This window comes from Dermochelys coriacea, chromosome 19, assembly GCF_009764565.3.
Source record: "Dermochelys coriacea isolate rDerCor1 chromosome 19, rDerCor1.pri.v4, whole genome shotgun sequence".
Taxonomy (NCBI): domain Eukaryota; kingdom Metazoa; phylum Chordata; order Testudines; family Dermochelyidae; genus Dermochelys; species Dermochelys coriacea.
Genome location: NC_050086.2, coordinates 6,191,955 through 6,210,855, shown reverse-complemented (window position 1 = coordinate 6,210,855; position 18,901 = coordinate 6,191,955). Strand labels below are relative to the sequence as shown.

The 18,901-nt window shown below is 54.4% G+C and overlaps 1 protein-coding gene across 11 annotated transcripts in view; it reads left to right on the top strand.

Annotated features, from left to right (window-relative positions):
* Positions 1-5,690: 5,690 nt before the first annotated feature.
* ADGRB2 (adhesion G protein-coupled receptor B2) overlaps positions 5,691-18,901 on the top strand; it is a 103,125-nt gene continuing 89,914 nt past the window's right edge. For 3 of the 11 annotated variants that reach the window (XM_043505940.1, XM_038377540.2, XM_038377541.2), the window contains exon 1: positions 5,709-6,036. The gene's annotated coding sequence lies outside the window, so the exon portion shown is untranslated. Of the gene's footprint in view, positions 6,037-18,901 lie in introns of all 11 variants that reach the window. The other 8 variants (XM_043505942.1, XM_043505943.1, XM_038377544.2 and 5 more) reach the window with 4 other exon arrangements.

Genomic DNA, 18,901 nt, shown 5'->3' with positions numbered 1-18,901 from the left:
GCTCCTCTGTTTAATGTGCACACTGCACTTAAACTCCTTTGTTTCCCTTCATATTTCCCCCCCACTGGAAAAACAAAGCTTTAAATCGCCTTTCAGCTGACTGGTGGACCATAGTGTAGAGCGCTGCATGGAGGAGATGCACCAATTTGTATGCACCAACAGGCCGGGCAGTGGTAGTGACCGGGCATCGTAAATTTCTTTAAGGTGCTTCACACGACACCTTCATTGAATCCTTATTACCTTTTTCCATTAAAACAGATAATCTTGCAAACCAAATCTCCCTTTTATTGCTGCTTTTGTTTCTTTGCCCCTGCTCTTCGGAGCAAAGTTTATGAAAAGAGATTCGAAGAGGAGATTGCAATTATTAGCAGGTGCAGCGATTCTTGGGGCCTGCTCCTTTATTGTTACGTGAACTGCAGTAGAGCCCAGAGAGGTCCCATCGGAGATCGAGATCCCATTTTGTTAGGTGCTAAGCTCTTCTGAAAATCTGGCTGCTTATTGCAGTGTCTAAAAGGGGGCTGAGTCTCAGATCCACAAAGGTAGGTCATCAGTGGAAGTTAGGCGCCTACCTACCTTTGTGGATCTAGGCCTGAGTTCTTGAAACCTGGCCCCAACAAGCCCGGATTTCCATCAGCTCAGCTCCCACAGAGGCAGGCAGCTAAAAAAGGGTTGGATTTTCAAAAAGAACTTGGTAACCAGTGTGCCGAGATCTTTGGAAACCCTGGCCCTTTCCTGGGTGCTGAACAGAGTTGTGGGGGGAAGAGGGGGAGAAATGGGGTTCCAGTCCCGTGGAAATTTCTCAGATTTTGAAAAAATCTGGTTTGTACAGGGAGGAAACCAATATATTCTGAAAGCTGTCAGGAAAAAACAGAGAGATTCCAGCCCCAATATGCCCAGTGGGCCGGACACTCACCTGCTAAGTCAGAAACCCAGGTCCAAGTTCCTGCTTTGTATGATTCGGAACAGTGACTTGAACCTGGCTATCCAACGTGCCAGGCGAGTGTAGTGACCGCTGAGCTGTTGATTGGTCTCTCTCTGGTTTTAACCAGAAATTCCATCCTGGACCTGTGAAGCCTTCCCCACAGAAGTGGGGTTGAATCTAGGATGTTCCTGTGACCAGGCTGGGTTTCAACAAATCAGCATTTTCTGATGTCCAAAAAATCCTGACCAGCTCTGGTGCTGAAAATCCTGGCCCTGTCCTTCTGTCTGAGTGAGCCTGGATGGCAAGTAAGCAGCACATGTTAATAGCAGAGTATTGCATGGAATTTGGGTGGTGATGGGGAACAAAGCGGGCTGGGGGCAAAAAGCCCCTCAAACCAGCAGCATCAAGGGGAAGCTGCTACATCTCAAGTCTGCGTCGGTCTGTTTCAGCTAGGAGAGCTCACGTCAGACGGTGATGGGTGCTTTAGAATAAACAATAAAATAAATAATAAATGCCCAGGCACTGAGGGGACCCATGTAAACCTGGCTAGTTATTACTGCCTTAATGGACAGGTCTAATTTCCATTAGTCCCACAAAGCCCCGGTGTTACAACTTTCATAATCTCTGCAGCTGCTTTAATTATGCCCTTTGTGCCACTCTGGTTACACTGGCTGTATGGTACCTTACAATTTGCATTAATTTGTTCATCATGTGCTGCCGAGAACTTTAATTTTCAGAGGGGAGGGGAATGGATGAGTCGACGGGGTCTGGGAAGAGGTTACTGAGCCTTTCCTCTCGAGGTCACTGGTGGGAATCCAAGCCGCGGCTTTGTCAGGACAGAGCCCAGAGGGTGAGAGAAGCTCTCCCTCCAGGCAGGAGATATTCCTTCCCTGGGAATTTCCTGGTGCTGCTCAAAGTCGAAGGCAAGACACTGAGCTAGGTGGGCCCACGCGTCTGATGCAGTCTGGCAGGTCCTAGCCGTTGAAAGCCATTGCCGTCTAACGAGCTGCGTGACCAGCGGCTCCTAGGAAATGAGTTTGTGGGGTCTCAGGCCGCACTCTGCAGTGTCCCCCATCAAGCAGTCACTCCAATCAGGCTATAGGCAGAGAGGCCAGGAGGAGGTGTGGGGTGATTTCCCTGCTGCCTGTGCTTCCCTTGCTCTGCAGGAAGAGAGGATGTTGGTCTCTGCAGTTGACCTGCCAGCAGCGTGGAATTCCCTCCAGGGCTGGTCCTAGGAAAGGAGTTTGCTATGGCTCTGGAACCAAGCTGTGGCTCTGGAGCAAGCACGCCGTTGTCCTGGCAATAGTGAGGATACTGCTGGGCCCTTCCTGCTCCAAAAGCCACAGATCCCTTCCTCTGCCTGGCTAGGGGAGACGGTGGGGGGGGGGGGTAGTGCCAGGAGACAGGAATTAGCCTCTGTGTTTCAGAACTGAAGGGAGGAGCCTGAGATCTGGGACCCAATTCTTTGCTGGTGCAAGCTGGACCAGGTCCATTGACTTCCATGTGCCAGTTTGCACCAACAGGGAATTTGGTCCCTGGTCTCTTCTTGTGCTGTATTTGTATGTACACGCGGGGCATTGTGCCAGAGGCAAAAGCGAAGGCTTTGTGCTATCCTCCTGCCCAAAGGCTCAGGACTTCCTCCAGGAATACATGGCGTGAAGGCCTGATCCTGAATGGAGCTGAGCACCCTGGCCTTGCACCACCGTCAGTAAGAGGTGAGAGTGCTCTGCCCTTCATAGGACCAGGCCGTGAGATCACGCAGGGTGCTAAGGGGGTGAACGTGAGCGTGGAACAGGGACACGAACGCCAATCCACCAGGCCAGGCCGTCAGCTCCCAGCACACACAGATGACGCTGTTCAATCACAGGCATTGCCTGCTGTGGTTTCATGAGACTTGCTTATGGATGGCTGGTGTTTTTTCAGTACAGAAAGTGCATCAAATGCACAAAGACCCTTGTACCTTGACTGAGGGATTATTAATGGTGAAGGCAAGCTGCAATTATCTGAGTGAGAGCGTATTTCCTCTGGGATATTCCCTCTTACAATAATATTAATTGCAATTAGCTGTATTTGGATCTATTTGTTATGGGGTATTTCCCATTCTAATGACTTTCTCATCAATGCAAAGGGAAGCATAACCCTCCTCCCCCCCATCCTGTTCATTGTAGTTAACTGCCTCCCAGGGCTTGAACACCTCACAACCTTTCCTTCCCTGCAGCCTGCACCTTTGTCAGGCTTGTGTCCCCTCGCGATCCTGAGCTACATGGGTCTTTGTCATGCTGCTGGCCAGGATCCATGAGAATAGTGACCTGGCCTTTGTATGCAGACTTCTTCAACCACCTGCCGGCTCGCCTGTCTTCTAGACGCCCTTTATGCCACCACAGGACATGACGGGGGGAATGTGCTGAGCGCAATGAGTGGCCAGCGACGACAGTCGTTAATCACACTCTCGTCACTGACCCAACCATCCATCCACCAGCTTCTGATCTGCCAAGGCACCTGGCATCATCTCTGAACAGGGCAGGACAGCTGTGCAGCTAATCTCTTTAAATGGGGTTTTTCGAATGACCTGCAATGCAGCTGCAGTCAATGCCAGACTGTCACATATCCCTGATGAGCGCCCACTGACTTATTTCTACGGCGGGCTACAGGCTCTCCACCTGGCTGATGCTAACGCCATCAAATGGCTGGGTACATTGTGCAGACGTTGAGAAAGACTGAACTCAGGGTAGGGCTACCCAAGCTGGACAGGTCCGGGGGGGCGTGGGGAGAACCAGATGCAGACTGTCCTCTGGGGCTCTGGGTGGGAGTTTGGACAATAGGCCAAGAACCTCTCCCTATCAAACTGTTAAGTTAGAGAAACCCACCAATGTGGATTCAAATCTTTAATGCAGGTTGATTGCACCCTGTGAAGTGGAGAAGTATAGTTATCCCCATGGGGAGCCGGGGCACTGGGCCAGACTAGCTCAAGATCGCACAGGAAGGGGAAGAAAAGTATCAGAGTCCCCAGCTAGTACTCTAACCACTGATCCAGCCTGTCTCTCATCAGTTGACTTAATTCCATTAACAGTAAACAGTACAGGACCATGATACTATTGATTAGTTTGGATATTCTCCGGTAGAAGGCAGCAGTGCCCAGAAATCCCAGCTGTTTCTGTACACCATGCCTTAATATAGGTGCACGGGGTGTGATGTACCACAAAGGAAATGCGGTTTTATTGCACATCCTCCCCCTGCCTGTGAAATTATTGAGCGTTTCCATTGCCCCGGCCGTCTGAGTGACCCCTTGCTGTAGGGCCGACGTCACACATGAAAGCTGTTCCAATCCCCTGGTGGAGAATTGCCCACACCGTGAAACCACCCTGCTTCTGCGCTGCGAATAATCAATGGGGTTTGAAGCGCATCGGCTGGGTAGCAACCCCGGCCGGGGAGATGGAAGGGCTGGGAAGTTGCCCGCTGAAGAAATCCCTGGAGATGATGGGGATCTGGCTGGGGCTAAGGAATGGGGATCCGTCTAGTTTAAAGCCAGGCTGCTTCCCTGTGACACTGTTGATGCTTATGGGAGATGCGGGGAGGCTCTTGGGCCCTGCTGCAATGTGATCTCTGTCGCTCCGTGCTGACTGGCCCAGGTACACTTCCTGGCACCCTCATAGAAAGAGGCTGCCCGAGTCCAGGCTCATTCCAGGCAGCCAAAACTCAGTGACCCTTGTCAGCATCCCCGCTGCAGGGCCGTGTCTTTGTTGGGGGATCGTGTTTGGAATGATCACACAACACAAAGGTGCACCTAGACCTCACCCGGATGCACATGGAGATGTTCAGCACGTGTGCACACATCTCCAGGCATGTACACACCCAGTCTGGGCACACATGTCACCTGTGCACACCTACACACATGGTACAACACCTGTGTGCCCATCTGAGCTCTCAGGACACCCACACTGCACATTTCACACCTGCTCAACTGTATGCAGCACATGTCAACACATCTGTGCCCCACAGCTCCCCCCCCAAAAAAACCACACTAGGGGCACGTGTGTCCTGTGTGCTCTCTACTTGCATATCTACACATGCTCCTGCCCTCGTGTGCCCATACACAACCTGCCTGTGTTGATCTGGGCAGTCAACACACTTATGCTCACCCCCCCCCGCCCTCCCCCCAGCACGTCTTCACCAACACACCCGTGCCCCGCAAACCTCTCCACCCTCCGGCACGGCTCCATGCCCACTTTTGCGCCGCCCACCTGTGCACTGCACACCGCTGGATGGGCACAGACCCCCGGGCCCCACACCTGGGCGCACCCCCGCGGCTCACACCACACAGCGGCGCCCCCCCCCCATCTAGGCCTATCTAGGGGCAGAGCCTGTCAGGAACCAGGCTGGGGAGGGATGGGGAAAGGACCCCGCCCCCCCTGCGGCCAACATGCCAGGGGCACCTTAAATCCCGCTGCTCCCTCGGCCGGGCAGGGAGCAGCGGGAGAGGAGGAGCCCAGCGGCCCCAGCCGGGTGCAAGTATCTCCCCCCCCCCGGCTCTGCCGCGAGCTGCCCGGGGCCTCCTTAAAGCCTGGGACTCGCCCCCCCCATCACCACCACCCCGCCCCCCCCCGGGTTTTTTTTTCCTCCCTTTTTTCCCTTTTCCGCGCAAGCTCCCCGGCCCCGCGCCCGGCGCGAGCTCCCCAGCCCGCGCGCGCGCGCCGACCCAGCCCTGCTGCAGGGAGCCGGGGCCAGGGGCGCAGCCGGGCCGCCCCGAGGAGCCCCCCCCCTCCCCCGCCGCGGGCGGGCTCCGGCTGCAGCCGCCCCCTCCTGCCGCGGGGAGCCGGCGGGGACGCGCGGCCAGTAGTGGCGGCGGGGGGGGGGGAGACCCCCCCTGTCCGGAGAAGGGGTTTTGTTTTGGGGGTTAATTGCGCCGCCCCCCCCATTTCCCACTGCGGGGGGGGGCGAAGATCGGAGAGAGCAGTTGCAGCGCACGGAGCCCTCCTCAACAGGGACCTTTTCTCTCCCCCCCCCTCCTCCCCGCCCCCGTTTTGCAGGCACAGGCTGGCTCTCAGGGATGGCAAACTTCAGCGGCTCGGGCGCCTCGCCTTGCAAGGGCTTAAAGTACTGCTAGCAGAGAGCAGGTGAGCGGGGCCCCCGGGCAGCGGGCTGCGAAGAGTTAATGCTCGGTGGCATGCCACCAAACTGTGCGCCCCCCCCCCACACCCCCCTCCAGACAGCAGGCGTCCGCCATCACGCCTGCTACTCAACTGGGACATGATCGCAATTGGAGGCTGCTGTGATTTATGGCGGAATTAACCCCCCCCCCCCGCCCCCCGGGTCCTCTCCCTCTCCAGCCCTTCCCCGGGCACTGGGGGCGGAAGGACTCGCCGGGATGCAGACAGCGGGAGCCCCCCGCCCCCCCCCCCAGTTTACTTCCAAAAGCCTACCCCCCCCCCAGTGCCCTGGACTGAGTGGGGTGGAGGTTTCCTTTGCCTTTTCCAAACCCCAAACGGCGGCGTGTCCAGTGGGCTCCCTTGAGCGGTGGCAGTTCGCAGCTCCGCTTCCCCGCAGGACGGGCCGATGGGTGTAGAGGAGGGGGTTGCGGGTAATAAAGACTCTCCCCCCCCCCCCCGCTTGTTTGGGAAGGCGAAGCTTGCAACTGGCGCGGGTCTTCTTCCTCGCTGTCTCTGCTGCATCCGTGCTCAGGTCTTGGCTTCCCCGTCCTCTTTGCATCAGCAAGCCGCCTTCCCCTTCTCCCCCCCCCTCCAGGGTTCATGCAATGCGAAAAAGCAATACTGATTTTTATTTGCAATGACTTGTGTGTGTAGGGAGGCCTGGGGGGGGGTCATTCTCTTCACGCAAACGCAGCGAGAGGGGGAATCGGTGTGGGTCAACCCGCAGAGAACTTCCCCCGGGGGTGGCCTTTTGAGGCCCCATCTTCATCGTCCGCACGTTCGGCCGAGCGGATTTTCTTCGGCGAGGGTTGCAAATGCCGGGGGAGGGGCGGGGGGGGGCCGGGAGACAAGGAAGGATTCTTGCTTATGGCGCGGCTCGGCGACAGTATCCCCCCCCACCCCCCATTTTCACCGAGGGCCGGCGGCTGACTCGTGAGGTGGGGAAGTTTGAATGGGGTGAAGCGGCCCCAGGAGCGGAGGAGGCTCGCCGTGGAGGCTGCCACCCGCACGCTGCCCTTCTCCGAGCAGGCAGCTGGTGAGATGCGTGGCCCTCTCTTTTCATGCGGGGGGGGGTTCCTGGTTCCCATCGGGGGGCAGAACGTGGAGGGGCCAACTCTCAAGGAGGTGGGAGGTCGAGAGGCGGGGGGAGTGACGCCTGCGCTGGCCATGCTCCGGCCCTGAAACCGACTCGCGATTCTCTACAGCCCCCAAACCTACAATGCCAACGCGTTGGGCGAATTTTCTGTCGAAGAGGCTTCTCTGGCTCCTGCTAGGGGCGCCCCGAGAGATGGCACCTTCCGCTCCGCATGGGGATTTGATTTGATTTGACTTTTCTGGCTGCCCAGAATTGCCCATCTGGAAGGGCTCTCATTACAAATATCAATCGGGTGCATTTCTGTTTTGAACGCAAGCCGCCTGGGGGGGGGTGTAAAGGCTCCCGATCCAGATGAACCATCTGTGGCCCGTCAGCCAGAATAAGAGGGAGCGGGGGTTTGACACAGCTTGGGTCGGGAGTTCCCTGGATGCTCGTGCTTGGACGGCGGGGGGGGGGGGGGGGAAGGTGTGCGTTGGTGCGGCGTGCTTTGGTGTGGGGCCATGTCCCGCCGCATGTGTGGAGACGTGAGTTGGAGCGAGGCTGAAAGTGTGCTGGAATTGCTCTTAATACGCTGGCACAACATGGGACAAGGTCAGCCCTGATGTAGGGGTGGAAATGTTCTTTGAGATGCACTCGTTTCCAGCCAGGGCTGAATTAGTGCGTGCAACTCATTGCCTGTTGGCAGGTAATGTCTTTGCGATGCTGGGGCTATGTCTTTTGAAGCCTGTAGGTTGGATTTGTGGGTTCTGCTCTTGTGCACTTAGGTTCCTGGGTGCATAGGCACTGGCAGGCAGGTGCATTGCTGGGCCTGTTTGCACTGCTGTAGTGTGTAAGTGTGCTTTGCAGGGTCTGTCCTAGCACCAGGGTATAGGTGTATCTGAGTGTGTGTATTGTAGTATGGACATACAGCCTTTCTGTTTGATGTGGCAGGTGTGCTTGGGTCCCTTTGAACTAGCATCAGGGTGCAAATGCCTGGCTAGGTCTGGCTGGTACATGTGTTGCGGGGAGGTGGGGGGGGTGCATTCCTGGGTTTGTGAGCATTGGGTCTGTAAGGCTGGATCCGTTTCTCTGGGCACCATGGGCATGTGTGATACTGGGTCTGTGGGCATGTTGTCAGGTGTGTATGCAGGCATATTGCCACACGTGCATGCACGGTGTGTGTGTCCGTGCATATGTGTATGGTGAATTTATGTAAGCAGTGTAAAGAGGGGCCAGGGATGGGTAGCGGAGAGGGAGTTCTCTTTCCAGGAGCAGCTGATAGCAGAGAGCAGTTGGACCTGTGTGCAGATCGATCACTGTTTGGTTTAAAGACAGTAACTTGTTGCAGCGTCAGATGATTGTATTCCTTCCAGCCCAACCATGCCTGTGTCAGAGGGCAAGGACCGTGACAGCTCACTGCTCCCGCTTGCTTTGCGGCAGGGACACTTACTAATGTCTTGCCTGAGCGACCCTTTGGTTTTCTAGGTCAGATTTGAATGCTCTCTGTGCCAGCGCTTCCCAGCCCGCTGCGAGCTCACTGGAGTCATTGACGTGTCTTGGGATGTGCAGTGTAATTGTGCAGTCAGGGAAAGGACACTTGTGCACTTTGCTGTTGCTCTTGGAGAGGACGTCCCCTCCATGTGGGGTGGGGAGGGGGAATTCTGCCCGAAGGGGAGCGCTGCCGTAGGCAAAAGCAGATCGTTACTCACATCTTCGGACTCCTGTACGGTGCTTCTTAGTAGATCATTTCACTCTGCACAGATAAGGGGATGTGGAATTAATTATGCTCTGCCCTGTGGATCATGCAGCCCAGCTAAGCAGTGGCAGAGCATGGGAGGCTGAAACCCCATCGGCGAAAGGTTCGGGGTGTGTATGTGAATATTTTAAACCAACCTCTTGCCCCCCCCCCTTGACAGTAGCAACATCTTGGCAGAAATGTGCCATCTGTGCATCCGGAATTGATGGGGATGGGGGATGCGGAGATCCGGAGGAGTTGGGTGGACATGAAGCGCAGTCAGAATCCAGCCTGGCAGGCAGCATCTCCCGATGTGGTCGCATTATGCGTGGCTTCCTCGCCCAGCGCTGTGATGCTCGCAGAAGCTCGTGCGACGCGACAGAGCATGTGGCCTGGATTATGAATGTGGTTCGTAACCCTGCTGTGTGGGGATACCCGAGCCACCAGGGACTTAGCTGGCTGGCTTTCCTACCCTTGTCCCAGAAGGTGATTGGCTTGGGTGGGTTTGACTGGAGGCTGGCGGCAGCAGATCTCTGGTTCTGTGATTTGTCTCCCCTCATGGCCCAGTGGGGTGTTGTCCTAAGATGTGTGCGTGTGCTCGTTTCCCTGAGCTGGGCTTGAGCCGGGGGCTGACAAGGTGAGTGGGTTTTGTGTGGCTTATTCTCAGCATCCACCTGTGCATGCAGTGGGCACATGCCCATTGCCTTGGCATCTGGCCCCAGGAGAAATCGAGCCCCTGGTGAAGCATGACCTTGATGGTGCGATTTTGGGGTGAGGAGGATGACCACAGAGGAGCTGGGGGGGGTGTTAGTCCTGGATGGTGTCTCTTCCCCTCTGCCCGACTGATTGTTTTTAGGGGTTAATTCCTAAAAGTAGTGAGGAGCTTCTGCAACCCTGGCCCTCCTCCCTGCGGGGGACCCCATTTAGGGTGGGAGGAGGGTGCAGCCTTCGGATCCCGTTTGGCCCTTGGCCTTCTGTGGTGGTGTTTTTTTCTGATGCAGACATCTCGTCACGGGGAATCTGGATTGCGGCCTAGCAAACCCATTTCATATCAGCCACCAGACAGATATCTAATGGGAACAGGACTGCATCTGAGCTGTCAACTTATTAAAAGTAATAACACCTACCTCTTACAGAGTGCTTCGGATCAGTAGCACTTTACAAAGGATGTCAATCTCATCATTATGCCCATTTTATAGGTAGGGAAACCGAGGCACAGAACAACAAAGTGACTTGCCCAAGGTTACTCAGCAGGCTATGGGCAGAGCCAGAGCCTTACCATCTTGTCCCTTTGTCCCCTTCTGCTTTCTTGATGTCCTGTCAGAACTTGACCGAGCAGTTGGGTGTAGCCTGTTTTGTGCACGCCGCCGAATAGCTCATCAGAGGGGCTTTTGGTCAGTGCTGTGACCAGACTGGGATGTGGAACACGGAGCTGTCTACAAAATATCCAATCCGAGGGGTGCTGTGGGCTCTTTTCTCTTCTGCAGCTCAGCTTGGGTGTTGGTCAGCTCCAGGCATGGTTAGCCCAGACATCAACTAGTAGCTTGGGAATGACTCTGATGCAGCGAGCAGGTTCCGCTGTTCCGGGGCCAACAGTCAATGGGAATCTTTCCATCAACTTCTGTGGGTTTTGGATCAATTCCTCAGTGCCTTGACCTGAGGTCCTGTAGTGACAAAGAAGGCTGGGAAGATAACCAAGGGAGGTGTTTTTGGAGACACAGAAAGAGAGAGGTTATCAGGCTCCTGCGTAACAAAGAGAACAGCCACTTTATACAGTTCCTGCTAGCCTGGATCCCTGCTATGCACTCTTGGTTAGATGGACCCCCTGCCCCCCACCTGTAAATTACACCGGGTGGGAGGCAGGGACGAATGGAGTGTTCTCTGGCAGAGAGTAGTCCTTAAGCCTGGAGGGGATTTCATCGCTCCGGCTCCCGGCCTCGCGCTCGGAGTGGAGTTTTACCAACAGCCATCAAGTAAAATAAATAAAAAGGCCCTGTGCTTGCCAGTGGTAGTGAGTCTGATCCAGTGATTGGCAAAACAGTGCCATTAATTACCGCTTGGCTTTGCTGCCGGGATGCATTGCTCAGGAAGGGTGGTGGCAGCATGCCTGGGAAGCCAGAGGGAGTGGGGGAGTGAGAGAGGAAGGGATGAGAGAGAGAGAGGAAGCATGCACTTGTCTCCAGGCACCATGGAGATCCTACGGTTCCTGCTGGAACCCCCACAGCAGGTGTTGTTCCCTACCATGTGCACACACACACACTCTCCCCAGGGAGGGATGTTGCAGTTCTGGAGATGGCTTCAGGCTGTGAGAATTGGAGACACTGGGCCAGGTTTGCCGGTGGTTTCAATGGAGTCACTCCAGAGATGGATTTGGTTCACCAGGGCCAGGAGCAGTAATTACACCATATAGAGGCTCTTTATGATTGTTGGTCTGATGCCAGCAGCAGAGAGTTTTTAGGTCCGTCTGTGGTAGTCACACAATTGGGCAGGAGTTTTTTAAAATTGTGCTGGAGGGAGGGGAAATCAAGGGTTTGGAAACTCAGCCCTGTAGGAAAGGCTGGTATGCATGGGCCAGTGGGAACAGCTTTGTTCTCCTCCTGTTACCTTTGGACAGCCAGGATGACGGTGCCAGGTGCTTTCCAAGCACCCAGGGAGTCGCACTTCTTGCCCACCAAAAGCACATTCACTTCCTGTCTTGTAGTAGCATTGTGAAGTCTTAAACAGCCAGAGTGCTCCACCCCAGGTGGCTGCATTCAGTGGGGAGGGTGAAGCAATTTCTGCCAAGGCCGTTCGGGATCCGTCAGGATGAAAGGCTCTGTGTAAATGTAAAAGGACTATTAATCATCTCCTGCTATTTATGCCCTGGTCCCTAGTGGCCTGTATGTTAGGAAATGTCATGGGCCATATATTTTATATGCACTTTTAAAAGAACACTGTCAGGTTAAAAGCTTTTTGCTTTGCTGAATGAGAACCGAGTGCTCAGTTTCCCTTTTGTTGCAAGTCAGTTTCACTTTCAGGGTCTCCTCTGCTCCCTAGAGGATCCAATGCATCTCCCACTGAAATCTTTGGAAAGGCCTCGGCTGAGTTGTTGGGGCTGTCGGTCTTTGGGGCAGAGGCCATCTTTGCGTTCTGTGTTTGCTCTGCCCCTAGCACAAAGGGGACCTGGTCCATGACTCGGTGCCAGGAACTCCCGCAATATAAAATCATCATTATTATTATTAATAATAATACAGTGTTTGGATTGCAGTCACTGCAGGAAAATGTCTGCTTTCAAGGGTCATTGTTGAAATAAGTGTTGGGATTTTTTTAGATGAGTCGGTTTGGGAGAGAGAAAAAACCCCAGCGTCTGACTCAACCTATTGGGTACAGTCTGTCCTGATTTTTTTTTTAAATCCTTAATTTTTATTATAAGGGTTTTTCTGCTCCCTGTGGAGATGTTTATATGGGCCTTTTTAGTTATCCAGGTCTCCCTTTCTAGCTGACTCTGACCCCGATCCTGCAAATAGGGGAGTTTCTGATACCATAAGTAGCGTTTTACTCAAATGGTCCTGTTGACTTTGGTTGGACAAATGGTGTCAGTATGCAGGCCTGTAGCACACGAGTTGTGTCCTTGAGCTCATTGGGGCAACTCACTCATGTAAAGTTACGTATGTGTTTGCAGACATGGAGCCTGTGCAGTAAATCTGACTTGTCCGGTGCACAAGAAAACAACCTGGAGAGAGATTTGCTCTACCCAGTTTCTCCCCTCTCTCTGGAGACACTGGTAACAAGAGGAGACGTACAGTTTCCAGACTTTCACATTGGTGGCGTCTCCTTAAATTGTTCCCCCTGACCTTTTTAAAGAAAAACATCCTGGATGCATTTCTGTTAGTCTTCGCTTTGATCAGATGTTTATAGCACGGGATGAAGGGCATGAAAGCTGGGCACAAAACGTCCTTGTTCCGGGGCATCCGGCCGTGGAATGAACCTCCAGAGGAGACTGGGGGAATTGGAAATCTGTCTGTCTTCAGGAAATGCTGCAGAACCTTCCTTCTTGACAAACTCTTTGTGCCATAAGGAGTGCTGGGGAATGACAGTGGGGCAGCCTGGAGGTATGGGGGTCTAATTAACTTTTCTATATCTGTGTGATTTGACTTTGATGGATCTGTTTGTTTGTACCTATGTTTCTCAAAGACTGTCAGAAGCACCCAGAGTGCTGAATGCGGCCTTAGTCCAGAGAAATCGAAATGAACCCAGGGGCTCCATGTGCAGCCTGATCCGAGTCCCTAGGGTTGGGGGAATCCCAGCAAGCTGAAGGTTAATTGCTGCGGAGTTAACTTTGGGTTTCCTATGGATGTTTTATTCCCCCCCCCCAAAAAAAAACCTCGTGAATAACAAACCCTGACTGAGGCCTCTGTAGTCACAACTGCCCCTACATGGGACGAAGGTGTCATCTCTTGTTGGGAAGCGTTAGGGAACCTCTGTGCAGGCTGAGCCGGAAGAAGCCGTCTTCTGTGCTTCCCATGCTGCAGCTGGGAATAATCATGTGTGAGGCAGGTATTTAACATCTTCCCTCAAGAGAGATGAACCCCAGAGACTTTAACTGGTTTCAGAAGGGCTGGGTTTCTCTCCACCTGGAAGGAGATCTCTGGAGAGTTAATGCACCTGCATGACAAATAATTTGATGATGCATTCTTCTGTCTGAGTCAGCCCTGCGTGACGCTGCTAGAATTGTGGTTTATTTTTGTTTAAAGATAAGATTTATATGGTCAGCCTGACTACTTGTGGTCGTTAAAGATCCCATGGCACTTTTTGCTGCCGTTGGGGTTTTCACCCTCCTAGGTAATTACATTGTGCCTCCCTAAAGCCACCAGGCAGTTTCAGGTGGATAGACTCTTTTGCACTTTCTATCCTAAAACCCCAGTTAGCATCCATGTGTGTGGCTATAAAACAGCTGTTGCCATTCCACCCCAGAGATGGCTGCGTTTCAGGATCAGGTGATGAAATTCCTTAGTCTGAAAAGAGCTTTGGCTTCCATTGGCAGGTTAGATACTATGTCACTGAAGATCATTATACTATGTAATTAAAAGATCATGGGCCAGATTCTGATCATGCTTATGCTGCTGAACCTCTGCTAATGTCAGTAGCATTACTCTGGATTTACACCAATGTAAGTGCAATATGGGTGTGATATTCAAGAGACTTGTGTGTAAACAGAAGCATCCCCTGATCTTTTTACCCTGCTGCTGAGATTCCAGTTTGGCATCTTGCCTCCTAATTCATCTCCTGGAAGGTTGCGTTTCCCTCCAGGATTTTAGGGAAGGGGGCGTGCATGATGCAGAGCTTCGGCAAGGAGAACATAGACAGCTAGAATAAGGAGTTTGACGGGGGCACCCTGATGCTTGGGGGGAAATACAGTGGTAGCTTTAACGTCCCGGAGTAGTCAGGACTCCTGGTTTGTGTCTCATCCAGAAGATGACGCCTCCAGCTGTACGGCGTCTTCCCAGCACTGCTCTGGGGCATTGGAAGTACCGACGTAAGGCAATGACAAGTCCCCCTCCATGCCATCGAGTGCCCCTTGGCAATGTAGTGGGGCACTGGGGTCAGCGGCAGGGACTCTCCGGGGCAGAGAGCCCCCTCCTGAATTGCTGGCCCCGAGGCGATCCGCCCAGTTCTCCTCCGAGCTGAGTGCTGACGAGGTGGATGGTGGTGGCTGCTGCAGGCCATACTGTGCCGTGATCCTTGCTGTGCTTCTGGAGAGGGCCCAGACGGCTTCTCATCCAAGTGGAGAATCACCGAGCCTTTAGCATGCAGGGGCCTTCACGGCTTTGCCGCAGACTCCGAGGAAAGGATTCACCCCGGGCACAGGGCCAGCATGAGGCCTATGCACCTTTTACTGCCCACATAAGCCCTGCTAGGGCGAGGTCCCTTGGGCCTAGCCCTGGTGCTGCCCCCTGCATGGGGCTGAATTTCACCCCTAGCGCCCAGGGCTGAGAGGAGAGAGACATGCCCAGCCATGCCCCGACAAACCTCCCGCTCCTCTCTCAGTGCTTGGTGCTTGCAGGGGGTTGGAAGTGGGGGAGGGTATTTAGCTCCTGCTGGGCTGTGATTTGTGGAGCCCTAGACCTGCAGCGGTGAACCTGGGTGGGCTGGCGCGAACGCCTCATTGAGACGAACGCAGCCAGTCGCTCAGTGGTGCCTGCAGACTCCAGAGGCGGGTGCTGCATTGGGCCACGGCCGGGAGGTTCAAATTCTGCACCAGCTGACGGGTAGGTCCCTTTGCCAAGCCCTGCTACAGCTGCCTCTCACGTTGCAACGTGGCGGGCAGCCTCTTCTCTGCACCCACCCTGCGGGCAGCCTGCCCAGCCGCCGAGTGCAGTGCCCTGGCGAAGGGAGACTTTGTGTGCGTGGAGGTGACTCTTGCGTTTTGTGTGGGATGTCCTTTGTCCAGGCGAGTAACTTTTCATGGTCTAGCGGTGGGGATGGCACGTCAGGGCTCCTGGGGGCTGTACTCGGCTCTGCCACTGAGCTGTGGTGTGACCTTGGGCAAATCACTGCCCTGGGTGCCTTGGTTTCTATGAAATGGGTTTAAAGAGGGGTAGCCGCTGAGATCCTGGGTGCTGCACAAGGGCACAATGTTTTAACGGGCGCTTTACCACCGTCCTTTACGATACACAGGCCGGGGGTCGTGTAGCAGAGCTGGAGGGTGGGGATTAGAAGCGAGGCTTTTAATGGTTGGTCATGATTCTGGCCAGCCGGGCTAGCAGCGCACTGCCTTCTGGGACCTGCCATCTCCATGGGACAGATCTGCAAACGGAAGATGAGGCTGCTGATAGGTTGTATTGGGTCAAACCTCAGCCATGTAGCACCCCTAGAACGGAGCCTGCAGGCTGGGTGTGGGAGGGACACCGTCCCACGACAAAGGGGCGTTGAAGGGGCCACATCCAGCCCATCCATTTCACCCAGGCAGCCCATCGATGTCAAACAAGAACCTTCCCCCCAGCGTACATGTTCCCCTGTGCCGTCAAGTCCTGCGTTAGCTACCGGTTGCACTGTCCCATGAGCTTCAGACATGTGGCAGTCGGGTGCTGTCTTTAAGCCCTGAAGCCGATGGTCAGGCTTTCAGAAGTGCCGGACCCTGCACGGCACCTTCAGTGCAACGTGCAGCTGGTAAATCAGGCCCAGTGCCTCAGTACCGACTGTTGGCACCCAGGATTGAAAGAGGCGGCTGGGGTAGCAGTGAGGAGCCCACACCTCTTATCTGGGTTGGATATTCTGTATTTAGCACCGTGGGACCTTGATCCCGGCTGGAATATCTAGATCTTTTGCAAATACAAATAATTAATAAATTCTAGGCTGGCAACCTGGTCTTCCTGTGTGTGCTGCAATGCTCCCAGCCCAGTTTTTGGGCATTCGCTTTGCGCATCATCGAGGGAGGAGCAGCCGACTTCTGACGGCTGAGCCTTTGTCAGTGGCAACATCCTAGATGGTAGAAGGAATCCAGGCATCCGGCTGAGTTTGTGACGGCAACAAAAAAAAATCACCTTTTTGATCTTCAAGCCGTGTGCCACAGATTTGCTCTGAAATTGCCAGAGCACAAGGATAAAAGCAGGAACCCCAGGAAGCCAGTTTTACACAATCGCTTTCTTGGCTTTTTAAATGCGTTTTTTAATTAAAACCCCCCAACCCTAAACTGGCTCTATAGCGCAATGGGAAATGAGAGGGACAAAAGCAGAATGAAAGATCTGACATGAATTGTGATCGCGAGGCAGCCAGCAAGTTTGCCGGCACTTCTGTGAGGAGCCACCAGTGTTTGGGAATTCCTCCTGATTCCAGGAAGGAGCCAGGTTTGGTGGCCTTCTGAGCCACTCAGCTTCACACCATTGGGGGGACAGAAAGAGAGCATCAATTTTCATGCTACGGGGATGTCGAAGGTCAGGAAGGTTGGCAGCAGTTTCAGATCGTTGCTGCTCTGGTCAGTCTGCAGGCTGGGCTGGTTTAATAGATGGCATGCTGCACAGCTCGGAGAGAGAGTCTCAAATGGGCAGGTGCTTTTTACCCATATGGCCTGATTAGGATCCTCCGCTAGGGTCAATCAGTGTAACTCCAGTGAAATGATTGGCGCTACCCCTGATTTACACCAGCACGGGGGTCTGGCTCCTGGAGGTCAGCAGACTTGTGTCCACTTATGCCTGGCCTGATTCTGGCCCATGTAGAGCGTTTGGAAGTGACTGGGAATGTTCATGCAGCATCTGAGTTGATTGCCGGTCGGTTTCCTCTGGGGAAGGGGTTTGGGTGGCCTTTTAGCTGTCCCTTCATTTTGGACGCCTTAAAGGGACAGGCCTCCCTCCCTACAGTGCATGGGTCCCTCCTGCCAAGGCTCTTAGCCAGATCTCCAGGCCGCTGTGGAGCTGATTTCCCCAGTTGCCTGTCGTCCACACTAATGGGATAGTCTCTTGTTACAGTTCACGGCGTCAGCTGCTAAAGCCCTGTGGTTTGTAATTGCCACGTATTATCCAGCCCTGGCTGCTGCTCACCTCCCGCTTCCAGTTGTGCCCTCCATGGCCCGGACGCCTGCTGGTGACCCCTCCAGTGTCACTGTGTACATGCTGTGGGGCTGCCAAGGAAACCCCAGAAATAAGGGGCAGTCTGGGGCTTCATAAATCCTCTTCTTCTCCTGCTGCCTTGTAGGCTCCTTACCAGGGCCCTGGGTGTGGATCGGACATCATCTCCCTGGGCGGGGTGATGTTCAGCTGCCCTGCTGGGGCTCTCTGATCTCTGACCTTTGTCTGTGCTTTACCTGCTGCTGTTCCACCTCCAGCTGCAGTTTCCTCCGATGTTACAAGCTGAGCAGCCTCGGAGGATTTAGATCAGGGAGAACCAGCTGCAGTGAAGATGGCGTGGGTGGCTTGGCAAGGGTTTGTCCTCTCCTCTGAGTCCGTCTTAAGCACCATGCCCCAGTATGGTGCTAGGCGGCAAAGTGCTGCAGGGGAGGGGGGGTGAGTCAGCAGGGGGCACTCTCCTCTGAGTTATCGCTGACCCAGCCCATTGTTCGGCGATACCGCACTGTAGTTTTGGGAGAGATCGAAAACCAAGGTTAGGATGAGATGATTTAAAGAGCCCAGGATGCATTTGGCAGGAGCAGAGGGCGTTAACCATGATGGCCCGTTTGGATAACTACACCCTGGTTGTCAAAATGGCCAGCATGGTTTCAAAGAGATACCATTTTCCTCTCCCTTCCTGTCCTAAACGGTTGGGTAGCGTTGCTGTGTGCTGTTAGAGCTGCCACGTCCCACCCCAGAGGTTGCTGCATTTCCGCAATGGGTGAAGCGTACAGCAGTCGGTACAGTGTGCAAGGCACTTGGTGGCTGACAGCGACTGTATCAAGGCAGGGTCGGGAGTTTGGCAATTGGGTACTTTCGGAGGGTGGCTATGTGCTGCTTCACGCTGTAGTATTGTGGGAAGGGGCGTTGGGGCCAGGGGAGGAGACTGCATCTTGTGCCCCGCCAGGATGCAGAAATGCTTCTATGCTGTATTGAGGCCCGGGGAGGCCTCTGCAAAGGGCATAGCGTGTCCCCGTCCGACTTGCTTCTCTCTGCCGCTCCACGGAGTGGAGATGGGAAGCCATCCCGCCGGGGGCCCCAGGTCCTTAATGGATTCTTTACACATATATACAGAAAATGAGTCTCCTGTGCCCCACATTCCGCCCTGTGAGTGAGCTTCCCATTATCGCTACAAAACCGGCGCTTTCACAGCCAGGCCAGGCTGGGCTCTCGCTCCCTTGCCTGCTGCTCATGGCTGGTCCGGAGAGGTAGCGGCTTCAGGGAAAGTGGGGGGGGGGTGCTTGAGAAGGAGGGGTGCCTGTTGAATCTGGAGGGTTGAATTGCAGATGCAAGGGATCGCATCTCCAGCCACCCGACTGGCACCCTCTGTTTGGTGGCAGAAGATGCGAGCACAGGACTTTGCAACCCAATTAAATTGTGGGGGCAGCTTTTACCCACAAAAGTGAGGTCTCCCCTTCTGCAATTGTACTCTCCTTAGCA